A 25,374-nucleotide genomic window follows, 5' to 3' on the forward strand; every position below is an offset into this window, starting at 1 on the left:
ACAATTTGACTTGAATGTGTAACGCCTCGCAAAATCCTCTTCCAGTTTGAGCCTTAAAGCGTATTTGGTAAAGTGAAAATCTGAGTCAAAATGTTTCAGAAATATCCTCCCAAGTATGACATACTCTGAATTGTGTGGGAATCTATTTGAGCACAAATTAAGATCATAGAGGTCCCCTAACTCATGAACGAGTTGAAAACTTTCCTATCGTTCAAGTTTTAGTGACCGTCAAAATTTGGGTCAAATTAAATCCACCATAACTCGTTGTATATGAATAACTGGGTGGCTTTCTACATATCAAATGAAAGATCTTTGAGTTATCTTTTCAACGATACCAATTTCTCCTAAATCCGATATCGGAGCAAAGAGTTATGCCCATTTTACTCCAGCATGTCAAGCTGAAAAACAGTGACGACGTTTCTGACGGGCTATCACGTTTCTGATGACCTTTTTGACGATGTCGTCACAGTCTGACGATATTTCTGATGATTTTGTCAGCCCTGGGCAGAACATCAAAATTTAAACCCCTTTTGTGACGATCATTCGTGACGGCCTATCATGGACCTGATGGCCTGTCACGGATGGTGTCAAGTATATTTTTGCAGCAATTCAAGGGAGTTTTTGCAAGGGTATTTTGGTCATTTTCTACCCTTTTTGAGCCTCTATAAATATGAGTAACCCTCATTCAAACCCTAATTCAATCATTTTGTTTTTTAACTCTCTCAAAAGAGTATAACTAGGGTTTCAATCAAGAACCCTAATCTTCCAAAAATCATCCATAAATCTTCAAGGTTTCTTCAAGAATCAAGTTCCTCATAGTGTGGGATTCAAGAATTTATTTATTTCAAGTATAGATAAAGTTTCAAGCACTAAAGTTCATCCAATTTCAAAGGTTAAGGTATGTACATATTGATTCTTGGGTCCCTTTCATCCAAGAAGCTCAAGAACCCGTTTTAAAACTAAAAGATTATTATGTTTATGAGTTGTTAATGATTTGTATGAGTTGAAATGGATTTTTAATGTGTTGTTGAGTTTTGATTTATGTTTGCCTACAAAATTTATGAACTTTGACCCTAGTGTGTGAAATTCATATGATGTTTGTGATAGACCCTCTAGAAGTTGTTTTTCCATGTGATGTGTTCATGACTTTTGGGTGTAAAAATGGTTGAATAAGTAAAGAACGTTCCCCATAGGTTTGATAAAGAGCTTAGGTGAAGCATAAGGGCCACTATAGTATGTTGAATAGGAAACCTCAACTTGTGAACTAGTCCATGCATGCCTAGTGTTTGATAAAATGCCTTAGTGAGTGAAATGTGCCAAGATAGCATGAAATCCCCAAGTAGGTGTAAAATCAGTTGTGTCTTGTGGTTGTTGAAAGACCCTAGTGAACAAGTCGAGATATGATAGTTGTAAATTTCCCCAATTTTGTGCTCTTTGATATATGCTAAGCTTTTAAGATATGTCAAGTGGTTAGCAAGTAAATAGTGACGTGTTAGTATGAAGTTTCCCCCAAATCAAGTGATATCCAAATACATGACAAGACCGATATAGGTATGAAGTACTTTATGTAAGATCTCATTGAATGGTGCATAATATAATAGCATGTCTTCCCTAGGCTAGTATATGATGGTGAACCAATATTGATGAACCTTAAAGGTTTGGAGTGACCCTTTTGCGGTTGTGATGATGAATAGAGGTCTATGTTTCCTAAATGCTTAATGCGATGTCCTAAGGATCTTGAGAGGGAAAGTTTGTTATGATGCCCAACTACTTGAAGTGATTTTTTAACGATTGTGATGACACATGAATGATTAATGATGAATGAATGCTTGTAATCATGAATGAATGATGGTAGTGATGAATGGATAACCGTGATGATGCATGAATGATTTGTGATGAAGAATGATTATGTCTTACTTTTATGTTATTGAGTCCTGGAGGTATTTATACCCGAAAATAGAGCTATTGTCTAGAGCATGTGTCAGTTTCTCGATAATTCCAATCGATCCATGATTCTCAAAACTCAGTAAACTATAGAACTCTGTTTTCTCAGACAAATGCGAAGTTTAATAAAGCTCGTTAATCTCAGTTATCTCTGTAATATCTGTATCGCTAGTAACCTAGCCTCAGACCTGTAATCAGCTTAATTCTAATAGTATTCAATTGATTCAATCCTAATCTTATAAGCAATTCGAGTAATCCATTTAAGCTACATCGTCAGTCAGATACCATGATTCGATATCTTTTCCGTCAGATACGGAAACAAGTTATCTCAGCGTAACTCAGTCAAACCTTTTGAGTAATATGATCAGTGTTAGATTCAGTTCAGCCAGTGTTTAGTTGAGAATTCAGTTCAGCCAGTGTTTAGTTGAGAATTCAGTTCTGAGTCTTTAAATTGGGAGTAGAAACTAGCACCGAGCGAGCTCAAGAATGGGATCTCACCTACTAGTAGAGGGTGTGATTCTTAGAAGCAATCCTTATGCTCCATACCTACATAGCCAGTGTAGGTTAAGACATCACACCTATTAGTTGAGGGTGGATGAGAGACATCATACTTGCTAGATGAGGATAGATGATGTGGCTTGACCTGCTAGATAAGGGCTCTACCGTTCTCATTTGAGGACCTGCTAGATGAGGGTCACATAGAGTTGTCTTTACTAGTGGTACAGTAATGACACCCTTCCAACTAGGGCACAGGTTGGACCCCACCTGTGGTAGGCCGGGGCATGTCGGTTAAGTGACTACTTCCCATAGTTTTAGTTTCAAATTTAGTCTTAGTTTTAGAATCAGTCTTCAGAAATCAGGACTGTTAGATACAGTTATCTATCTTTATGAGGAACTCAGATAGTTCCATTGATTCATGGACCATCCCGGTAGATAGGTTTGGTCACATATACAGTTGATTGATATCATATTAAGTGATATGCCGCAAGACAGTCTTGATTATAGGATCAGATTCCTATTGAATATTCTTATCGTTAGATTCAGATACAGAATAATCTGTTAGCAAAGTTGATCTCTAATCCTGTCAGACGAAAGCAGTAAGTCAAAGAATTCAGTCATTGATGTAAGAACATCCATATCCTCAGTTATCAGTATCAGATGAGTCAGTGATTTAGTATCTTAGTGTCAGTAGTGAGTTCAGTCTGTAGTAAAGTAATATATGAGTTTCAGTATCTAGAGTTGCGATAATTGTGTTCATGTTCTGTGCATTCATGTATGTGTTCTCATGCGGTATTTTCATGATTATTAAGTTTAGATATTGCGCATGCATGGACCCTTGTATTAGCCTACCCCGTCTACATACTCGGTATATTTTTGTACTGACGCATTTGTGATATGTGTTTTATTTGACACCATAGGTTCAGAGGCACAGGATCCAGTTTATCCTTAGCAGTTTGGTCCCAATCAGCAGCAGTAGCAGTGAGTCCTCTTTTTTCGAGGATGAGTCTCAGTTTACTACAATTGTTTCAGACTTTGTTTATTTTTCTGTTGACAGAGTTAATTGGGGACATGTCCCATCAACTCCACAGTTCAGATAGTTAGAGGCTTTTCAGACGGATCTATTAGTATTCAGTTTTCAGTTTTGAGTATGTATAGATGTGTTGAACCTTATGGCAAGTTTCGACATTTTTCAGATATTATGTAGTGTACAGGTACAGATATCAGAAAAGGGTTAGCTTGTGGTCCTTCAAATCCATAAGCACCGTGTGACGTCTCGGGATGGGATCTCGAGGTGTTACAAAATGATAGTTGGAACTAATTTATTAACCTATTAAAGCTATCAATTGATATATAATTCATGAAGATCGTGTGGTCATGTATAATGTTGATTTTTGGCCTTGATGTCTTAAATCGGTTAAATGGGTTAAAGTCCCCAAATATGAATGGTGTGATGTGAATGCATGGACAAAGGGTTAGAGTCAATACTAGATATTAGTATTTTTTTTGACAGCTGATGTAGTCAGAATGTAGTCAAAAAACAAGGTATTTTCGATAATTTTCTGACTGTTTTAAGGTAGTCGAAATATAGCTTGTTGAAAAAATATTTTCAACTACAATAGTCGGAATTTTCTGACTATTGTAGTCACAGATTGTAAATTATAAAATGACCAAATCAAGAAAAGAATTTGACTATGGTAGTCGGAAGATTAATAAAATAATTTAAAATAATTATTTATTAATTATAAATCTTTCGACTACTGTAGTTAAAAATGTAATAAATAATTATTTAATAATTATAATTATTTTGACTACAATAGCTGGAAAAGTAATAACTAATTATTTAATAATTATAATTATTTCGACTCTTGTAGTTGAAACTTTAATAAATAATTATTTAATAATTACTGTTCCGACTACTTTAGCCAGAATTTTAATAAATAAATACACTTATAAAATCTCTGATTACTATGGTCAGAAACTAATAAAATAATTATTCTGTCTAATGTAGTAGGAAATGTAATAAATAATTATTTAATAATTATGATTTTTATTTGTATTGTATTTGAATCTTTAATAAATATTTATTTAATAAATATTCTCTCGACTACTTTAGTCAGAATTTTAATAATAAATACACTCATGAAATCTTTTCTATTACTGTGGCCAGAACCTAATAAAATAATTATTTAATAAAATAATTATTCCAATTACTATGGTCGGTATATTAAATTGTTCAATCTTAGTTCTGGTAGGTGTCTTCGAAAATCTTAATTTGTTTTCCAGAAAAGTATTTAAATTTATTTTATTTTGCCAGCAACACTGCTCTTTCATTAGCTTAGACTACTCTCGGACTATAAACAAAATAATTAATGTATTTTTCACAATAAGATCAAACACGACAAAAAATTAAAAATTCAACCACTTTAAAACATCCAAAACAAACATCGAGTCAAATAGTTTAAACATCTAAATGTCACAACCAAAAACAAGAACAACAACTACAATCTAATTATCATCAGGTTCACTCTCTTCCCCATCATGAAATACTTGAGGCATGTGCTTCTTGGCCAACTCCTCAAATTTAGCAAACTTAGCATCATTAGCTGCACATTGTTGCGTCAACTCTACAATTTGTTTTCTCATCGCTTCAATTTCTTCCATAGTTTGCAAAGTAGAAGAGGGATTGGGAAACAACGAAGAACTACTAGAAGATTGGAGAAACCCACACCTGTAGGTTCTTCCTTTTTTTTGAACCACCTACCATAGCTTTACATATGTTAGTCATATCAACCGGTGATGGTTGGACCATGGTACCATCCTCTGAAGTAGGTTGGGTTTGACGCCAATTTTCAATGCATTTTTGAAATCCTTCCTGAAAAAAAAATTAGTTGGCAGTATGTAAACAAGCTAAGTTGAGTAATAATAAAACAATGTATGTAAAAGTTATTATCTTACATATGCATCCTTAGCACACGTTTCGACCCAATCTTCTCCTGTACCGTCCTTCTTTTTCTTCTTATGCGTTTCTTTGAAGACCTCAAAAAAGTTAGCTCTTTTCCCCCATTTAAGTATTCCTACAAATTTTTAGAAAAGAGAGAAATAAACTCTGAAAGCAAAATTGATATGTAAGATCAATTTGAAGCCACCATGTATAAGTTCTGCATAATTACTTTCCATAAAGTGGATATGAATTGAAAGACAAAAGCAAATCATAGACACAAAAACTCTCTGCACCATTCATCAGGTTTTATCCTTATTAACATGCATGGAAATAACTTCAACTGTCCAAATACAGAATTGATGTAAACACTGACCAGTACAAACTAACAGAAGCTTAGCATGAAACTCATAGGGATGATCCAGTACACTAGCAGTCTAGTTTGTCATTAGTGAGTGTTGATAAAATAGATAATATACCAGCTTCTTTAGCATTATGTCTTGTGCAGTAGAGCAAAGAATGTGAAAATTTAATCACAATTATATGTGCTACCATCTGTTAGTTTATTTCGAGTTATTTTTGCTTCTTCATTCCACTCATGTCAGAAGAATAAGTTAGAAAGGGGAGACAACAAGCAGGTCTAGTTGAAGGTGTTCAATGACTAGGAAACTGCTGTCACCTTCATCTTGGAATTCCCATCATTCTCCACCGCAATCTAGTGAGCTGTGAGTACTTAGTCTCACCTAGGACAAAATAATGGGAACTGTACAAATTGAAAAGTATACTTGTTGCAGCTAGTTTGGTTGATGTCCTGCATGGGTCATGAATTTAGTTCCTGTTGAAGCTAAGGTTAACACACTTGGTGTTATCTATGAATGGGGGTTAATGGGAACATGTAATTTCACTATACAAAAATTACAAACATGTAAATCTCAATCCCAAACAAGTGAGGGTCGATAAGTGGCTTTTAAAGTAATCTATCTGTATACAACAAGGAGATTATGAAGATAATTTTGAGAGTGCATGTCTTATTACAGATGTGAAATGGAGGATATATTACTTGAAATGGATTAAATATTAACTATGATCCACTTGCCTCTTTCACTACAAATTTCATTATCTTTTCCATCGACACGATTTACTCCTAAAATAATAAAAGGATAAAAGCACGCACAATCAAAGGACTACATAAAAGATCAAGAGAATTTCAAGATGAGATTGAACTACAACATATGTGAAAATTGGTCTTGGGCCTAACTCACACCCCAAAAGCTAGCTCATGAGGAGGAGGATTGCCCAAGCCTTATAAGGAGACCAAGGACCCTTTCCTCTTCCGATGTGGGATACTTAACACTTCCCCGCACGCCCAGGCTAACTGTAGCGTGGACAATATATATGGGGGCCCACCATCGGTGAACAAATATTTGGAATGTGCCTGACTTTGATACCATGTTAAAATTGGTCTTGGGCCTAACTCACACCCCAAAAACTAGCTCATGAGGGTAGGATTGTCCAAGACCATATAAGGAGACCAAGGACCCTTTAACCCACCAATGTGGGACTCCAACAACATATCTATCCATTTCGGTTTTGATTATCCTAATTAAGCTCGCACTTAGTCTTTATTCACAAAATATTAGCCTGAAGTTAACAATTAACTTATTATGAGCAGGAGCCTACACAATGATAGAAGTTGCAGAAACAGTTTCTTTGAGAAATGAAGGTAAGATTGCGTACAATAGAAATCTGACGTGATTAATTTTTCCCTTCACAAACCCTACATATAACTTGAGCTTAGCGTACTAAAATGCCATTTATCAAAAGATAATTTACAATAACCTAACAAAATATGAAAGTAAAAGAAGGAAACATACACTCCCTATTTGAGGAATGGCATATTCCTTGTAGTAATATTTAACTTTAACTTCAAATAGTAGTAGAACATTGAGCTCCTTGTCTAAAACTAAGTGGACCAGATGGCAACGAAGGCCCAAAAGGCATAACAGCAACACAATCTACATTAAACCTATACCTCCCAGAAACCCAAGTTCCAACTTTCCATCATAACCTACCACTTCCTTTAAAATTCATTATCAATTTTCCAATACTTTGGTCACGTTGCACCTCATAACCAAAATAAGGATCAACTGGAAATCCATTCCCAATCAACAAAGCAGACAAATTTACTATCTTCATGGCCTTGATAAAATGGAGTAAGAGAAGTATAAAGAGTAATCTGTTGTCCTTTATAAGAAGCATACACTTGCAATTCATCGTAGTAAATTCCAAATTTTTTATTCAGATTCTTTGATACGAATGTGAGTGGAATGGAGAAGTTGAGAAGTTGGCGTGGACCTGAGAGATTGAGTTGATAAATATCAGCTTCTCTTAGGGTGAAATTTCATTTTTTCAGGTGGAGTGTGAGATAAAGATGAAAGATAAATGATAGAATATAAAGGGAAATTGTATAACTTGAAATGGAGGATAATTTGAAATGAATTAATTATGTCTAGCTAGATCTAGGAATTGTTCAAAATGGGATGGAGAAAGGAATACGCTATACTCATTGCTAACTTGCAGAATGTAGCTTCACTATTTATTCACTTTGAGTACTTACAGGGCTATAGTATATGAGTTAGAAAGTGATGAATAAATCAGTTTATTTTTCCAAAATTCCACCCTCACATTCATTTCTCTTCAATTCTACTTACCGGTTAATCACTCTTTTTTACTCTTTTATCTTTCTATTGGTTTTCAAGAATACTATGAATTTTTTTAGAATATGGTTCAAGTTTATGGAGCAACATAGACAGTGAGGATTAAACCAAGACTAATTAGTTTGTCTCCTCTTTATGGAGCGACATAGATAGTGAGTAAACTCATCAGCCTCATCCATTTGCATATTATAAGGACATACTAGTAAAGTAGAGTTATCCTCTGTCACTATAAAAGATAGTAATTAGCATATCTACAGATAATGAATCCAAAGCGTATAACAACAATGCTAGCAAAAAGAAGCCCACCAACAATTAATAATCTTAATCGCAATTCAAGCACTCTTGTACTAAACCAGCCTCAAGTTGTCTCCCAAGAGTTACACTAAACCAGGGAAAACACTACGACTAACCAAAGATACCAATACTTTTTCATAACACTCTCGCCATATACAAATCCAGCGTTTATCTGATGGAAATTCTGCTCCTCCAAGGTGCAGGACAGTGTATTAAGTAAGGTGTTGGTGAAAATGGTGAAATATAGACAAGGTTTGCAGGAAATTGTTTTGCACCACATTCAATTGGTGTCACTGAATCAGGGAATATTGCGAACAGACAGAGTGGAGTAAACACTTCAGTGGCTAATAATTCTCATGCTCAAGGCATAGGGGAAATATCCAGCAGTCATGAAAGAAACATGACCAGTCAGCAGTTTAGGGTAAAAATTACTCCCTCACGTTCCAAGAAACAAAAAGATTATACAGCAACATAGAATCGCTAGCATAGATGTTAATAATTTAAGCTAATATTACTAGTCTTCATCAGTGAGTAGCGAAACCCATTGAACCTCCAGTGTGCAATGAGCCACCCATTTCAGAAGCTCTATTTGTCTTTGCCCATTCCCTCCTCCCCTTATATTCAGGAGTATCCATTTTTCCAAGAACTTGACCTACACATCATCTCTCAGCCAACCAGGATTTTTCAAGTTCTTCCAAGCCTCATACAAGTGTTCTTTGATCCATAGAGCTGCTTTCAACTTAAAAATGACTTGTATTTCATTTTCATGACAAGACTTCCATGCACAATTTGTTTGCTAAATAGTTTAATATAAAGTCATAAAATGAGTTGATGGATACAAAGGTAAATTCATCATTGATAGCATACTAAAATGGTAAATACTTTGAATTTGATTATATCGTAAATTGTTTGCACATAAGATTTCTGATGTGGAGTCGAATCTTATTCCAATTACACCAAAGCTCCATGCAAAATGGTTTAATTTCTTTTATAACCATATGACCGACGCTATAAGCGGGATTGAACCTACAGTAAAATTATATTAAATCATCTTAGCTTTCAAAAAATTTAAAAATTAAGGAAAACATAAGGGCTACTTATGCATTACCACCAGAGATGATAATTAACCTCCGGTTCCTGTCATATTCTACTATCTTTTTAAATTTCAGATTCTGGGAAACAGCTCCTCTATCATTAGACACTATAGCACTATCAATGGATGGCGATGTTAATGTTCTAGGACCTCCAATTCTCAATCTAGAAAGGCTAGGTATGGATGATGTCGAAGGTACAGATGAGGAGATACTATGCAGACTATTATGGAAAGAAGAGGTGTGGAATTGGTTAGATGGTGGAGGCATGAAAAAGGATTTGTTCGTGAAATAGTTGACATTGGAGGAGGAAGAACATTTGTAGTAGCTGGTTGAAGAGTTGTGGTAATAGGTGGTGGTGGTGGTGGTGTATACTGACCTGCAGGAAGATTATCATGTCCTTCTTACCTTTCTTACGTCGTCCATTACCATGACCTTTTGATGCCACTGATTTTCTTTATTAACAACCTAGAAAAAAAAAGACCAAATTGAACAAAACAGAAAACACAAATATACTCTAGAGTAAGAAACTTGCATAAATTACTTCACTCAGTAAGAACATTGAATTACCAGAAAATAGGAACCTTTGACCTCTAAAATCAGCAGCTAATATTTAATTACAATCTATTGAAACAAAACATGAAGTTCAACTCATCAATCAATGATTGCAGATATACATCAATCAAAACTTTAGGATTGTAAGGACCTGGAATAATGCAAGTTAGAAATATATACGGACTTCTCATACACAATTCAGGCAGGATATTATAAGGAGTCACAAACACTTGCCAATATAAATATAGTGTAGCTGAGACAGAAAAGAGAGTGAATCCGTCAGTAGATAATCCCAACCTAATATTTCTTGGTTCACTAGCAAAATTCAGATATATACTATCAAAATCCTTCCATTATTCTCCATGACATAAAACACCAGGTGGTCTTTTATTTTCATAGTGCCATCTCATGTGAGGGGCAGAGCTCATTTATGCATACAACCTCTTTAACTGTGGTATAAGGGGTAATTAATGCATTGACTTAACCAAAACCTTCTTTCCTTTGGCATGTGTCTCTTTCTTATAACGAGGCTGGTTAAAAATTTGCAATATTCTAAATTTGCATCTTTCTTATAAAATAACATGCAATCTTTCTCGCAATAGTGAATCCTCTCTGATGAAAGACCTAATTTAGAAATCAACTTCTTTGTTGTGTAGAAATCTTTGGGTAAGTTAAGTTTATATTTGTTAAGTTCATTCATAAGTCCAATGATAAAATTCATGCCCTCTTGAGAAAGAGAATAATTTGAATTAATACATAGTAACCGAACTGCAACTTATAACTTAGAATGCATTGATCCTTTATACAATGGATGACTACCTTCCTTTAACTGTTCATAAAAGTGTTTGGCCTCATCATTAGGTTCATTTTGAGCCCCTGATTGTGTTCCAAAAGCATCTCTGACGATCCCACTATATTGAGAACTTTCAACATTATACTATCTTATTCGACTTTCAATAAAATTCTGAAAAGAAAAATTATTAGCAACACTACTCTCTCCATGAGTTGTCCATACAATATAATTCAACATAAATCCCTTCTTATAAAGATGAAATGTAATAACATCTGGACTCAATAACTTGCTACATTTGCCTTTCCAACAAGAACACTTAATTATCCATTCAGTAAGAAAATCATCTAGAGTTATTGCTTTTGCAATAAATCTAACTACCCCATCTACATATTCCTCCCTCAATCCCACACGGTTAAGATAAGTTCTATTGTACATCCATGTACGGTCTTCATTTTTCATCTACACCAAAACCACAACAATAACAATAAATAAGAGAAATAAAAGCAAGAGAATCAAATCAATAATAGGAGAAAAAACACCAACAGTAGTTATAGTATAACATGCATATCTGCATCACTAATCTCTTGACTACGACTGGCTGAACTTTCCCAGTTTTCTAAATGTTTATCACTTTTAATTTTTTTCTATACTTTCTCTATAATTCCTCACAAGATGATTTTGATAATCTAAATACTCTTAAAAGTGTTGAAACCAATAAGAAGAAAGAAGAAATACCAAAACTCAAAACTCTTTGAATTCAGCTATAAAGAATGACAACTGAAAGTTTAATAAGAGTGCCTCTTACTGAAGAAGACTCAGTTTCCAGCAATTTTCTATTTCACATTTTCAAGATTGGGCTAATTTTGAATTTCATCTCATATAACCTGTTTAGTGTTAGCCAACATCAAACAAAGTAATATGAAATAACAATTCAAATGCACTGCCGATAAGTAAGAAAGGTGCTAGTAACAAAAAAAATCTTATGTTTATCTAGAAGCAAGTTCAAATATATGAAGCAACTAAAGCATCAGCAGAACTAAGAAAAGCATGTAAGTGTGTTAAGTCTGTGTAGACTCTACCCTTTCCCAAACCTCACTTATGGGATTTCACTAGGTGCGTTGTTGTTCATCTATATACACTCAAGTTAACACTGGAAATCAATTAAACATCTATTTTGGTACTTATCCTATTGATATGTAAGCCTTGTAGTTCCACAATCCGTAGCTATAATCTTAATGCTAAAGCTGAACTACTTGCTTCAATTGTCTGAACTTATACCATTTAAATGTAAACCTCCACACACCAAAATCTATCATAACTCTAAATGCATTATTTAAAATGACAAAATTCAGAAGTTGATCCAACAAGACTTTACTAATATTAGATACGAAAACTAATTTCAACTTCAAAAGCTATGCTTCTACTCAATGGCTTATGTAAGAGCTAAAACTGAGATATTATCGAAGAACATAATCACAATAGAGTAAAACCACATCCTAAAAACATGAGAAAACAATTCCACATCTTGTTGAGGGGAACCAAACACCAAGGAATAACAAATAACTTAATGGGACTGCAAAGAGTCTTGATGATAGATAAATATCAAGTAACTTAGAAAGTACATTCATAGCTTAACCTTTATAAAACCAATACCCAATCTATTTAACCAAATACTCACTTCATAAATAATTCTACTTTTGTTAATGACAAATGATACAAAAGCATTTACCACCAAGAAGAAGTATTTCAACGAAGGCATACTGGGCCAAAAAATCCTAAAATTAGAAGATGTTGAAATCACCTTTTAAACCACCTTCAATTTAACTAAATTGCGATTAACATCATATAAAGAATAGAGTGACCATATTAACACTAACACCAAGATCGATGAACTAATAAATCTCAGATTAACCATGGAAGGACCATAGAAAGGAATTGTTAATTAACCATGGAAGGCAAAACCTATGTTTAGTCTTAAAAATCACCAAACATCAAAATACAGCTCATAATTGATGTACAAAAATTAAAAAACTAAATAATCACCTCTTTAACATTTTTAGTTTTTTAAAGTAAATTTAGAAGAAATAAACTACCAATTTCAGGTGATGTTCTTAGTGACAAGATGTTAGGATTGTTCTTTATGATAATCCTCCATGTCCTTCTACAGGCTATTACTTCATCAGGATCAAAAAAAGGTGATCTATTTTTGGTTAATGTTAACACTCAGTTGAAGAACAAGAATGTTACAATAGTCATTAAAGTAGAAATAAACTCCAACGTGAGTACTATAATTTACTCCTTGCATGATGTGCTCCTATTTTTTCCCTTAATAGCCTTTTATTTATTTGTCGACTTATAACTCAGGCTCTAGCAATATGGATATTATGTCCTCTAATCTGAAAGTATATGAAAATAATATTGATTAATTATAGATTGGTTTTTATTTACTGTTTGTTCTGCAGCCTTTCCTGCTTGAGATATATTATTGAAGCATAAGAATATGACTCTTTTCTTTTTGGGATATGTATCTTAGTAAAGTAATTGAGCTGAATTAATCTTGTATTTATGCTATCTTTTCACAACTGTTATGGTTGATGTGGCTGCTCCTAGGCTGAAGTCAATTTGGAGCTTCAGACTTCCTGACCAAAGGTCTTGAAAGGTAAATCACAATATCTTATGGCACCAAATTTATCAATTATATTGAAAAATAAGAAGAATCAAGCCAAATAGACATTAACACTTACGTAATAATGTGGCACTGAACTTTTAAAATTAAAAATAGATAACTAAGGTATTCTTCTTTTTCTAGTCTTGATTTTGAGGTAAAGGACAAACACTAGCTTCATCCCCTCTTCAATAGTTTATATTTTGATATTGTAAGTCAAGAAAGTCCTTAGAAAAGCCTTTGCTCAAGGACTTATTCAGAATTAATTGTTCAAACAATCCATTCAAGCACATCATTGAACTCCATTCACCTAGAAAACTACATCAAAACTCAAGCCAGTAAGAAAATGAAAAAAAAATAGCTAAACCATGAATACTACAAAGACGTAACAAATTATTAAAGAAAATAAACCATGTGGAGCATATCATCACACATCAAAACATATGCCATACAATCAGGTTTTAACTCTCAATACTAAAGATTTCACCAAATCTACTTTTTTTAAAGTAAATATAGAAGAAATACACTACCTGTTTTTGTCGATGTCGCAACCAACTCACCCTCATTGAGAATTTACTTTACAGCCACCACTGCCATCAATTTTTAGTTGGTCGATGAACTAAACCAACTCAACGCCTTCGCTTGGTTGCTGAGGAAAGACAGAGACAATTTATAGTCGGTGCTTAGTTTAAAGTTATTGGAGCTTTAAAGGTTCAATAGAGCTTTAAGGTTCAACATTAAAGGATGATTGCTACTTCATTGGAGCTTAGACAAAGAGAACCCTAGTTTATTTTAGAGAGAGAGGGGGCAGCTTAATTTATATTTTATAAATTAAATATAATATTCCAATTACTACAGTTGGGTACAAATTGAATATATTTAATTATTTAATTTTTCGACTACATCAGTCAAAAATATTTAATATATTTAATATATTTAATTATTTACTTTTTTGACTACAATAATCGGATATATGTTTAATAATATATTTAATTAATGATTAATTTTTTGTATAAGGATATGATTATATATTTAGTCATTTATTTATTTGATTATTACTATTTCTGACAGTAGTGGTCGGATATATATATATTTAATAATATATTATTTAATTATTTAATTTTTGTATAAGAGTTAGATTATATATATAGTAATATATTTATTTACTTATTTACATTTTTTACCACAGTGGTCAGAAAGATATTTAATAACATATTTAATTAATTATTGATGATCCTTCCGACTACATCTATCGAAAGTATTCCGACCGAAATGATCAAAATATTTGGTCATAATAATATTGATAATTTTTATATGACCTGATCGACTACAGTAGTCGGAATATATATTTTTCAAATTTACCGCTAAATTATTTAACTGTTGTTGTCATAAATAGTATCAGAAAAATATTTTGTAAAATATAAAAATAAAATTTAGTTTTCCGACCGAAGTAGTCAAAAGTTTTGTGACTGATTTTTTTGGTTGAAACTTTTAGTTAGAAATATACAAATTTCTAGTGATTCCAAATGTTGACTAGTAATGGATGCAATGATTTGTGTTCAGAGGCCATATGTATAATGAAATGGTTTGTGGTTAGAGTCCCCTTGCGTAATAAAATGGCTTGTGGTTTGAGTCCATATTTGTAATGAAATGGCTAGTGGTTAGAGTCCACTTGACTAGTAAAAGGCTTGTGGTTAGAGTCCACTAAAAGATGGCTTGAGGTTAAAGTTCTCTTGCTCGATATAACCTAAGTGGTGGAAGGTTAGAGTCCTCCACTTCATGGTTCGTGTTTAAGTGCTTTGAAATGCATGCTAAGGCCTTGTTATTTTTTGACACGTGATGTATCCATATGTATTTGCATGTCTATATGTAAAAATGTGGTGGCTTATGATGGTTTGACTTGGTGTCAAATAATGACACTATTTTATCCTTACCCTTGAGTTACATGCTAGCACTCCAATCGTTAAATATCTCTCGACATTGTGTCCCCATGTGACACAGGGGCCGATGCTCTTTAGATCTTGTGACACAACTTCAATTGAGATTACGAAGTTGAATCTATCCTACTTTTTATATAACAATTGTAAACTAAAAGTTACAAAGCCTTGTGAGACTAAGATTAAGACACTTTGATATTCTTCTTTGAAGTTGTGTAGTGTCTTCTTTCTTCTGTTTGGGACTTTATAGTCTTCTGTTGTATATTTTTTTTTCTTCATAAAGAAACCTAATAGATTTCTTCTCAATCAAGGATTTGAGTTGATTCCTTGATTGGGGAAGTTTGAACTTTATGGTATGTCCATATAAGATATGTCCATACTTGGTGCAATTTTTCTTTCTCACGTCTATATATGTCCATACTAGATATGTCAATATAAGTAGTGAGATCTTACTTATCCTTTGATCTTGTTGTAAGGTGCATCCAATTGCCTTGTCTATTTGGATCTTTAGTTGATATGATTTTTGTTGCCTTGTCAAGCGATATCCTACTTTTGATGTGGATTTATATTTAGCAGGATATTCTTTGAGAGAATTTTCTTTCCTTGTGCGAGATATCCTCCTATTATTTAAGATCTTCAGTGTACTTTGTGTGAGATATCCTTCCATCATTAGGGATTTTCAATATCTTTGATGTGGCTCCATATTTAGCACGATATTCTTTGAGAGAATCTTCCTTTCCTTGTGCGACATATCCTCCAATGATTTGAGATCTCCAATGTCCTTTGTGTGAGATATCCTTACATTATTAGGGATCTTCAATATCCTAAAAAGTTTACTTATTAGTTTGTCATTATTAAAACATAAAACATAAATATAGAAGACGAATAATCTCCCCATTTTTTATAATGACAAACAAGCATAAACATTAGTTGACATCCCCGTCTTTCACTATAGTCGGTTTGCTCTCCCTGACTTGTAGGCACTTCTAATTTCCTGTCTTTCTCCTTCTTTTGGCATAATCAAAAGAACCACAGAGTAGCGAAAAGAGCAGTAGACAGATAATAGAGATTTAATCTATTAACTAACAAGTACAAGATGAAATAAATAGTGTGGCAGATAGTGTATTAAAAACATTTTCCAACCCAACAAAAAGCAAGGGACAAGACCCTCTTTTGAAAACCAATTTTTTGGTTAAATACTGATGAGGAAATCAGAATATGTAAACAAATTTTTTGTCCAATAATAAAACACATAATTCATTAATATTGAGAATTCTACGTCTTTTTCTAAGGTAACAAAATCTTTCTTCTAACAGGGGTTTATAAAAATATCTGCCAGTTGATTTTCAGAGTAAACAAATGTCAACAAAATATCATCATTTTCTACATGATCTCGAATAAAATAATGCTTAATATCAATGTGTTTGTCCTTGGAATAATACATAATATATTTAGATAAAATAATAGAGCTGGTGTTATGACATAATATGGGAATAGATTCATAGACAAATTAAAATCAAGTAGTTGATGCATAATCCATAAAATTTGAGTACCCCAACTTCCAACAGCTATGTATTTGGCTTCAGTTGTTGAAAGAACAACTAAATTTTGCTTCTTGTTGTGCCATGAGATCAGGACATCACCAAGAATTTGACATGTTCCACAAGTGCTTTTTCTATCACTTTTATCACCTATAAAGTCAGTGTCTGAATATCCAATTAAATAGAAATGGGAAGAACAATGGTACCATAGTCCAGTGTCTTGAGTTCCTATGAGGTATCGAATGATCCTTTTAACGGAAGCCAGATGAGACTCTTTGGGAGTCGACTGGAACCTGGCACACTTACATACACTGAACATGATGTCTGGTCTACTGGTTGTCAAATAGATTAGTGATCCAATCACTCCCCTATACATCCTTCCATCAACATCCTTTCCAGATGATTCTGAATCACGACTTGTGGATGTACTCATCGGGGTTTTATAGGCCTTTTTCTTTTTTCATACCGTATTTCTTTATGACTTCCTTTGTGTACTTAGCTTGACTGATTAAGTTACCTTTGGAAGTTTGTTTAATTTGTAATCCCAAGAAGAATATGAGCTCTCCCAAAAAACTCATTTCAAATTTTCCTTTCATCAAATTGTCAAAATTCTCACAAAGAGAGATGTTAGGACTACTATAAATGATATCATCAACGTAAATTTGCACAATAAGAATATTTGAATCAAGTTTGTTTATGAACAAGGTTATATCAATTTTACCTCTTTGAAAATTGTTATTTAGTAAGAAAGTACTCAATCTCTCATACTAAGCCTTTGGATTTTCTTTGAGAGTGTAGAGTGTTTTTGACAATTTAAAACATGATTTAGATAAGATGGATTTTCAAACCATTTAAGATGGGTTGGATAAGATAAGATGGGTTGTTTTACAAAAACTTTCGCATGAATGAAACCATTTAAGAAGGTGCTTTTGGCATTCATTTGATATAACTTAGAATATTTGAAAGCAGCAAAAACTAATAAAATTCGAATAGAAGTTAACCTTGCCAAAAGAGGAAAGGTTTTATCATAATCAATACCTTCTAGTTGGGAGTAGCCTTGAGCTACAAGTTTGGCTTTGTTTCTGATAACCTTACCTTCTTCATTCAATTTGTTACTGTAGACCCATCTAGTTCCAATTATTGAGCAATTCTTGGGTCTATCAACCTGAGTCCAAACTTGATTTCATTCAAACTATTCCAATTCTTCCTTCATTGCTTTAGCCCATGGTTCATATTTAAGGGCCTCATCGGTCTTCTTTGGTTCAATTTGAGATAAAAGGTCAAGAAATGCTTACTTTCTCAATGATGCTCTTATTTGCATCCTATCATCTGGATTATTACTGATAAATTTATTTGGATAGCTAGCATCGTGTTTTAATTCTCTTGGAATAGTTGGTTTGACTATTTCTACTGTTGGAGTCGACTCTTGAGGGGGTATAGTCGAATTGTCTTATGATGGATTAGAGGTCGTGCTAGCATTGGCTCTAGATTGTAGATCACTCACATATTCTTCATCAATTTTCAAACTCATACGAGGGTGATTAGATTCATCAAATACAATATTCATAGATTTTTCAACTCATAAGGCTCTTTTATTATAAGCCCTATAAGCGTGACTAGTGGGAGAACACTGATAAGGCTTAACTTACACGTCAATTTGAGTGCAAGACAGTCGTCATCAATATATTTACCCAACTTTTGAGTCGGGGTCGAATCCACAAGGAATAATGTGAGTGGCAAACAAAGTAATTTGTAATGATAGTTATAAGTTAAATTCAAACAATGGTACAAAAAGATAAAATGGGGGACGTGAGTTCCAACACTAAGGTTTTTTTTTAGAATTTTCTAGTATAAATTTGGGGCTATGAATAATTAGAGTTTTAACAATTTTGCACGGATCTTGGGATTAGTCATTACTAAGGGAGTGACATGTGGGAGTTAGTCATCAACATTGATTTAGTAAGTCAATTATGGGTAGGCTTGGTTATAGATTTTGATGCTAGTCTTTCAACAAAACACCAAAATTTTACCCATTGTTCCTTTCGAATACCTAATTGATGTGTTCAACAATTAGCAACCACAACCTCGATCAAGGCATCCCTATTTCTAGGATGACACCCATGGCATAGTTAACCTCACATTCACCCTTATGTATAAGATAGTGAAAATATGCCAAACTACATGCATAATTGTCTATCATTGCTTTGGTTCCCATATCCCTCTTTTGAGGATGATATGGATTCCTAAATTTCACCTAAAATCCTTCTTTCGAAGATGGTATTGAACTTTCTAGAGCTTGGAGTTTTCACTCATCAAACCCATGTGGGTATTTGGAGCTTTCACCCATCAAATCCCAACTAAAATAGCATAGCAATAATAGAACCCATAAATATGAACTACCAAATAGATGCTAACAGTCACAACCCACACACACTTTAATCTCTATTCATACGTAACCCCAAGAGGGAGATTTAGCTACACATAAAATAAACAAGTATAGATATACCCGCAATCTCCATTCAATCAAAGTTGTAGAAGATCTAAGCAAATGTTACTTCAAACTTGGATCTCTTACAATATCAACAATGGAAATGAGAAAATATTCTACTTAGAAAGTCTCCAATGTATTCTTCACCCAAAATTTACACAATATTTTCTTATTAAAAAATGGAGGCTACAAAGTCTTAATCTAAACCTAAAAAAAATGGCTACAAACTTAAATTAGAGTTTGAGTCTTTTTGTTTAAATTGGGATCAGCGCATGCAATTACAGTTTTCCCCTTGGGCTAAACATTTCTGCCAAGTCGCAATTGTGCAAGTCTAGCTACGACCGCAACTACTCGATCGCAATTAACTTCTGCGATAGTGGTTGATTAACCATCTTGACTGAGCGCGACCGCGGTAACTGAGACTATTTCACTACAGGTCTTCAACTGCAATTTTTCTACTACCTTTTTCATCCTTTAAAGCTCTAATTCACATCTCTTTGTCTTTTCAAATCCTATACCTACAAAAAATGGATATTAGTGCATTAAATCACAATTATGTCTCATCTACTCATTCAAAACAAGGTAATTTCCATTAATAATGAGTGCAGATGAGTGGTAAGATCACCACTCATCAACACCCCTAACTTAAAGCATTTGCTTTTCCTTAAGCAACACTACCTTTTACCACAAGACAAATATTTACGCCCAAATTTCATGCCTTAAGGGCCATAACGACTTCAACTTAAATTACAACCATAAGTAGCTCATTGCACATGTGCTAGACTAATTTCACAACACCCCTCATTATAAAATACAATACTCAATGAATTCATAATACTTTTAAAGAAAAATCAAACAACAAATACCAATACTCTAGAAATGGCTCATCTTTGACTAGAACTAACCATACTCCATTTGCCTCATTGTTTGGGAGGTGACAAAGGTCACACACCTAAACTTTTTTTTATGTCACCCTCACAAGAAAGGGAATTCTAAACACCACACTACCGAATAGGCAACAAGGAAATTTAAGTGCAAGAACTCTCCCCTCACAAAAGAAATTTCAATGCAACAAGTGTCATGCCATGGGCTTGCCCCTATTTTCAGTCACCACTACAATGAAGGTAAATTGTTGGAGATCTCAAAGGACTTTCTAAGCTTGTAACGTATGTTTGGGTTAGGGTAGGATATAATTTAGGGAACTTGGTTACACCCTACCTTAAACATCTATATCACACTTTACAACAGTCCTTCTTTCGACTGAGGGTCACTCTTCTTTATTTTATTTCTTTGTTCATGCCTATATTTTTCCTCCTTTGTTCCCCACTTTCCTTTTACTTTCACTTTCTTGCATTTCTGTGCAAGTCATTCTTTTATGAGATTCTTTCTTTTTCTAAACATTCATTTTCAACACTTAGGCACATTTGACATTTCACGAATACTTCGTGTCCCTAAACTTACTTTTGTCGATTCTTACCACCCCTAACTTAGGGATTTAACCTCAAGTTGCATTTTTTTGAAGTTCAAGAAGGGCATGGTTCAAACAAGGGATAAAAAGAATGGTCCACAACTTGTAATGTATTTTCCAAGAAAAGGTTGAAAGGCTCAAAATGGGTATTAGGGATTACAATTATGAACGGGTAGACTTTTTAGGCTAGAGTGGATTCCAAAATCATAGAGTGGGCCAAAGATCTTTTCTCCAACCAAATACATTTAAAATTAGTTTTGAAAGACTAATGGGGCAAGTTCTAGATAACATAAGTATACAAGAGATAAATGTAATATTCTCACCATACATGGCATGGAAAATTCATCAAGGGAGCTCAAATGTCCCTCCCGATGGAAACAATCATGGAGTGTCTATTTCTTATCTACAAGTCAAAAAATCAATAAAGCTAAAAAAAGAGAAAAAAGTTTTGTTGCACATTGCTCACATCCATTCCCTTGATTTTTTCAAAAAGTTTAGAGACGGGGCAGGGGGGAGGGGAGAGGTTTTTGATTTATAATAACACCACACACAAATTGCTAAACTATGGCTACAATCAAAGCCTTTGTGTTAGATCTTGTCTCAAAACAGGCAAACTAACTATATGGCTACTCAAACTTCACTAATGGTGTCTAAAGTGATCCCAATTTTACAAAACAAAATGCTACAGGTACTCAGACTTCCCTTGCATTATCTGACATTTATGCTACGGGTACTCAGAATTCCACTATATTTATACCTTAAACCCAAATACAGCGCTTTACCCTTAAGATTATAATCGCTCAATACGTCATCGGGCAAAGCTAGTGATGCATCAACAAAATCAAAATAAAATTAAATCAATAGAATACTAAAAATAAGAGGAAAGCATGATAATCCTTAAAATGAAATAATATCCAAAACATCATCCTAAAATAATAACATAAAATATATATTATCTAGTATTAGCTCATCAAAACACCTTGATTCCAGGGGCAACCCCAACTAGATAAAATATAGTGTCCCCATTTCACGTACACTAAATTAAGAGTTTGAAGTGTGTCCCTAAATCTGCCTCAAGAGCTGCTCTCCCTATCTGAATCTGTATTGGAACCACCAGTCTCGTCAATTGACCAATTAGCAGGGGCCTCATCTTCACTATCTAGCTTTGAAGAAGACAACTTGTCATTTGGTTTCTCTTATTGATAACACTCCCTTTGAGTATTGGGAAAGGTAGTGATAGTTTTAAGCTTTTATTTGTTGCCCAATAGATCTTTCTTCACACTTGTCCATTCTTTGTACATATTTCCATATTCTCCCTCATTGCATCTACCCGATCTGAGATTGCTAGTAACCTTGGGTCACAGCTACTGGACTCGGTGCATTGTTCTTACGGATTCTCATAAAACCAGTCAAGATCATAAGCAGAACTAGCAACTCAAGATCTCAATTGAATCAAAGTTGTAGAAGATCTAAGCGAATGTTACTTCAAACTTGGCTCTCCCACAATATCAATAATGGAAGTAAGCAAATCTTCCACTTAGAAAGACTCCAATGTGTTCTTCACCCAAAATTTGCATAATATTTTCTTCTACAAAAATAGAGGCTACAAAGTCTCAAGCCAAAAACCTAGAAAGAGGGGGAAGATGGAATAGTGATGGATTGGAATATGAGATAAATGCTAGTTTTAAGCTTTTAAATGGGAATTTGGGGTCAGCTAGCCAAAATTACTTTTCTGACCTTCGATCATTTTTCTCTCTCACTCGATCGGACTCTACGATCGCAATTAGTCCATCACAATCTTAGTTGGTTGACTAGCTTAGCTCACCGCGACTACAGGAATTAGCCCGTGATTGCGATAACTGTGGGCTAGATCCTGATCCTACTTTAGCTTGTCCAAATCTTGCACTTCAACTCCTTTATTGATCTTTTTTAGCTCAAGTTTGTTTCTTTTCTTTTCAGCACTTGTACACCTGCAAAATATGGGAATTACTATATTTAATAGCAAAGTTGTCTTATTTAGACATTCAAATCATAGTAGTGTATGCGAAAGTGGACTGTAAATTATTGGTAAATTCCCCACTCATCAACACCCCAGCTTAAATCTTTTCCTGCCATCAAGAAACACTACCGCTTATTATGAGACAATGCACTTTTATGCCCACTTAGATAACCCAATGATCACAATAATTTCAAGCTTAATCACTACTACAAGTAGATCATCAAACATAGGAAAGGCTATTCTTATGACATCCCTCAACATAAAATGGAATATTCAAGGGTGCAAAAGACTTCAAAGAGAAACCATGCAACAATCGCTAATACTCTAGAAATGACTCCTTTTTTACTTCAACGACATTATACTCCTTTTGCCTTATTTTTTGGGAGATGACAAAATCACCCACCTCAATTTGTTTACATGCCTTCTCACAAGAAAGAAAATTCCATACACCAAGTTATCAAGTATGCAACAAGGAGTTTAATCGAAAACCTCTCTCTCTCTTAAGAACTCTAGATGTTAACAAGTACCATACCATTGGATTGCCCCTATTTTCAACCGCCACTATAATGAATAATACACTTGGTTGGAGATCTCAAAGGACTTTTTAAGATTGTAATGTAGGTTCAGGGAGAATGGGTAGGATATCATTTAGGAATGAAGTGACTACACCCTCCTTGAACATCTCCAGCACTTTTCACATTATTCAATCCAACTTTTGATCATGGGCCACTTTTTTTATTTTTTATGCATGTTCCTATTTTTGGCTTCCTTGGTTTACCCACTTTCCTTTCATTTCTCTATTTTTTTCTTGCACGTTTCGTGCATTTCTTTCCCTTGTTAGGTCCTTTGTTTTTCTTCTATACTTTTTTACAATGCTTAAGTTCTTAGGCACTCACTTAAATAGTATCTAGCATTAGGTCTTCAAAACACCTTGATTCCAGGGGCAACCCCAACTTGATAAAATGCAGTGTCCCCACTTCACGCACACTAAATTAAGAGTAAGAAGTGTCTCCCTAAATCTGCCTCAAGAGCTGCTCTCCCTATCTGAATCTGTGTTGGAACCATCAGTCTAGTCAATCGACCAATTAGCAAGGGCCTCATCTTCACTATCTAGCTTTGAAGAAGACAACTTATCATTTGGTTTCTCTTATTGATAACACTCCTCTTGAGTATTGGGAAAGGTAGTGATAGTTTTAAGCTCTTATTTGTTGCCCAATAGATTTTCTCCATACTTGTCCATTCTTTGTACATATTTCCATATTCTGCCGCATTGCATCTACTCGATCCAAGATTGCTAGTAACCTTGGGTCACAGCTAGTGGACTCGATCCATTTTTCTTCTGGATTCTCATAAAACCAGTCAAGATCATAGGGGGGGTGTTTGAACACTTTTCCCAATGTCCTTGTTAACGTCCACTCACAGGGAAACCATACTCCAAATTGGATTGAGATGGTAAAATCTCTCCCCGGTGAGCATACTTATAATCTCTCCTGATATGTGGTCCATAACAATACAAACATGGGGGTCATGCTCAACATACACGCCAATTAAGTACAAGACGGTCGTCGCCAATATACTTACCCAACTTTGGAGCCGGGGTCGAATCCACAAGGAATAATGTGAGTGGCGATCAAATTAATTTGAAATAATAGATACAAGTTAAACTCAAACAAATGTTACATAAAGATAAAATGGGGGAGGTGAGGTCCTAAACTAATATTTCTTTTTGGAATTTTCTAGTGTATATTCAGGGCTACGATTAAGTAGTGTTTTAACAATTACGCATTGATCTTGGGATTATCCGTTACTAAGGGAGTGACATATGGGATCTAATTATTAATATCACTTTAGTAATTTAAATATGGGTAGGCTTGGTTATAGGTTTTGATGTTAGCCTTTCAACAAAACACCAAACTTTAACCCAATCACTTTTTCGAATACCTAATAGGTGTGTTCAACAGTTAGCACCCATATCCTCAATCAAGGCATCCTTATTTCTAGGATGACACCCGTAGCATAGTTAACCTCACATTCACCCTTATGTCTAAGATAGTGAAAATTTAGAAAACTACACACATAACTATCTATCATTGCTTTGGTCCCCATATCCCTCTTTCGAGGATGATATGGATTCCTAAAGTTCAGCCAAAACCCTTCTTTCAAAGATGGTATTGAACTTTCTAGAGCTTGGAGCTTTCACTCATCAAATCCATATAGGTATTTGGATCTTTCACCCATCAAATTCCAACCAAAATAGCATAGCTACAATAGAATCCATAAATATGAACTACCAAATAAATGATAACAATCACAACCCACATAAACTTTTATCCCTATTCACACATAACCTCAAGAGGGAGATTTAGCTACACATAATATAAACAAGCATAGATGTACCCATAATATCAATTGAATCAAAGTTGTAGAAGATCTAAGAGAATGT

At 34.2% G+C, this 25,374-nt stretch overlaps 1 pseudogene; it reads right to left on the reverse strand.

Annotated features, from left to right (window-relative positions):
* Positions 1-7,173: 7,173 nt before the first annotated feature.
* LOC107876501 lies at positions 7,174-17,409 on the reverse strand (annotated as a pseudogene).
* Between the last annotated feature and the right edge of the window lie 7,965 nt (positions 17,410-25,374).

This window comes from Capsicum annuum, chromosome 7, assembly GCF_002878395.1.
Source record: "Capsicum annuum cultivar UCD-10X-F1 chromosome 7, UCD10Xv1.1, whole genome shotgun sequence".
NCBI classification, from domain to species: domain Eukaryota; kingdom Viridiplantae; phylum Streptophyta; class Magnoliopsida; order Solanales; family Solanaceae; genus Capsicum; species Capsicum annuum.